The sequence below is a fragment of the Sapajus apella genome, unplaced genomic scaffold, assembly GCF_009761245.1.
Source record: "Sapajus apella isolate SASKATOON/1434 unplaced genomic scaffold, GSC_monkey_1.0 scaffold12, whole genome shotgun sequence".
NCBI lineage: Eukaryota > Metazoa > Chordata > Mammalia > Primates > Cebidae > Sapajus > Sapajus apella.
The window spans coordinates 31,853,634-31,856,518 of NW_022436952.1; the positions used below are offsets into that span (position 1 = coordinate 31,853,634).

At 46.6% G+C, this 2,885-nt stretch overlaps 1 long non-coding RNA gene across 1 annotated transcript; it reads left to right on the plus strand.

Annotated features, from left to right (window-relative positions):
- Positions 1 to 613: 613 nt before the first annotated feature.
- Positions 614 to 2,400, plus strand: LOC116553372. Its single transcript, XR_004269726.1, has 2 exons — positions 614 to 911; positions 2,118 to 2,400. It is a non-coding gene; the product is annotated as an uncharacterized LOC116553372 (long non-coding RNA).
- Positions 2,401 to 2,885: the final 485 nt, after the last annotated feature.

Consider the following 2,885-nt stretch of genomic DNA (forward strand, 5'->3'; position numbering starts at 1 on the left):
ATTCTTGTTTTTACCCTTGGGGAAACTGAGGCTCAGAGAGGGGAAGTGGATTCACTTAGGTCCCACAGTGAGTGGCAGAGCCAGGACCACACCTGACAGGTGCTTGCTTCTGCACCTGAACCTTGTGGGCCGCTATTCCCCCACAGAGTGGTGCCAACAGGGTCCACTATGAGGATGGTGTAAGCTCAAAGAGTGACTGTGTGGGAATGATGAGAAGGGGACACCATCTAGGACCAGAAGTCATGGTGTCTCCACAAGCCCAGTGTGGTCCATCTCCTTCCAGATACGGAAAGCTGCTTCCCTACTTAAGTGGGGTTAGGGACAAACATCATCTGTAAGAGATGACACTAGGAACAGAGTGAGAACTGGGAATGATAGACGCAGAAGACAGAAGCTGATCTTATGGACACAGACAAGTACATAAGTGAATCACAGGCTGTATCACAGTTTCACCAGTGATGATGATAATTGGCTTTGGGTTGGGGGAGGATTGGTTGTCAAAGTGACATCCTCTTTTAGGTGCCATAGCTTTCCATGTCAGACATCTGAAAAAGCATTTTCAGTTGTGAGGATAAAATGAGCCCATGGGTGCTCAGGAAATGGCAGCATCTCTTGAGAGACTGTCTTCTCCTTTAATACTTTCAGGAGGTATGTCTCTCTTTATCTCACAGATGAGGAAACAGGGTGAATTTCCTGCCCAAGTTCACACAGCCCAAATGCAGTGAAACTCAGCTCCACTGGTTCTGGGCCATTCCCCCCACTTCACCTCGCGCAGTGCCAGGCTAGCTTCTCTTAAACTGTTAATTTCTATCAGTTTCAGCTGACTCCCCCTTTCCTCCCTCCCCAGAGGACCTAGAGCAGACACAACCCCTGAATTCATGTGCATGGAATAGAAGTGTGGTGCCTTGCCTGTAAGCTCTGACTTTGGGAGACATGTGTGTTGGTGGCTTGACTATTTGAGAATGCTGGAAATGGGAGTCCCTTTTCCAAAGCTGTGAGGTCAGAGGATATTCTGAGACCACACCCAGGGTTGTTTGTTTTTAACTCTAAGACCGCCCTGTTTTCCATTGGCCCGAGCTCCATCAGCAAGCCAGGACCCTTTCTGATCCACACCACAAAGTCAGCATAGACATCTCCAGCTGAAGCTGTTCCTTGTTCTGTCAGTAACATGGTTCCGGAGGAGACCAGGGCCTCTTTCCTTCCTTTGCCTCCTGGCTGCTACGCTTCTAGTGACAAAACAGGGGAAGCGTCAAATGAAGACCATCACCTTTTGTGAAACTGTCCTACAGACTAGGCAACTGTGCATTTTTCATCAATACTGATTTCTCTAATGAACTGCAAGATGATCTAACTCCAACATGCAGAACTCAACATTTCCATTCCCTGTTTGTTAAGGGTGCAGGTGGATATGAAAAGGCAAATTCAAAAGGTGAACTTTCCTAACTATGAAGGGCACATGCTGGAGCCTGAACCCGCTGGGAGCCAGGAGGCCTGCATTTTGGTCCTGATACCCTCCCTGCTGCCTGTGTGCTCCTGGGCAAGCTGCTTAACCTTTCGGGACTTACGTGCTTGCTAAGGATTCTTTCAGTGCAAATATTTTATAAACATTGAGAAAATGCAGTTCCTTTGCAATGCTGAGTTTCACACATTCTTCGTGGCCTGTGATACTTGAATAGTTTAGAATTTCCCTTGTTTGGAACAGGGATGGGTGTTTAAAACAAAAAGACTTGAGTCCTTTCCTGCTGTGGCCCTGAGTCCATGGGTCTGGTTAGTCCATTAGGCTGTAGAGTCACAAGCAGTTTACGTTGTAAAAATACTTCCCATTTGTGTAAAACAAAAGCTTGAAGATGGAGTGGTATTTCCAAACTCCACTGAGTTGGAGCCTCAGAACTAGAGAACCGGATCACAGAATTAGTCCAGCACATACTTCTGCTTTGCTAATGCCTTCTGGTTTTGTCTAGTACCACTTGGTAGTGAAATATCTGTTCTGGGTCTTTCCAAGGACAACCACATCCGAGTGGGGAGAAGTCCACCATCTGGGGTGTTGGAAGGGTGCGGGGGCATGATTCAGATCAACAGGGCTGACGTTCCACTGTTTCACCTCACTTGCACTGTAGCTGCCAGTTCTGGGACTTCTCGGTTGACAGATGTGGAGACCCAGAGTCAAGGAATGATGTACCCCAGAACCCCTGGGGAATTCGACACAACCAGAGCGAGCACCCAGCTGCCATCATGCCCAGTCTAAGGCTGCGTCACTCCAGAGGGCTTCCTTTCCCAATGAATTAAAGCTGATTTGAAGGGTAAAAGAGTCTAAAAACATACCATTATCTGAAGAACAACTTTAACACATGTAAATAGAGGCCCAAAGATTTTTATCGCTATTTTCAGTTGAACACAAATCAAAACCCAGCATGTTTTCCAACACTACAGCAGACACTTATTTGTATTTCCTGAAGCCACCCCAGTGAGCCACTCTGAAATAAATTAAAAAGAATGGTCAAAGCTGAATGCACACCGGGGTTTCCATGTGCTCAGCTCAGCAGATTCAGGTATGACCCCTACAGAGCTTGGACTCTGAACGGGCACGGACATTCTCTACACTCAGCGACCATTTCACACAATGAATTCATCTGTGTAATTGTGCCTGGCTGTCCCCAGATTAACTCCATGTTTGCATGAAGATCAAAATGCTTACTTTTCAAAGTTTGGATTTCTTCCATTTCTGTCTTATCTGGGGAGGCATTCATGCTTGGAATTTCCTGGGCTTTTCTTTTTTAAATCTCATGGAGAGATTGAGTATAAGGGGGCAAGAGTAGGGGCTGAGGGCGGAGTGGGGGATTGCCTTTTATTGTTCTTTTTTTGAGCCAACAATTGGCAATTATCCT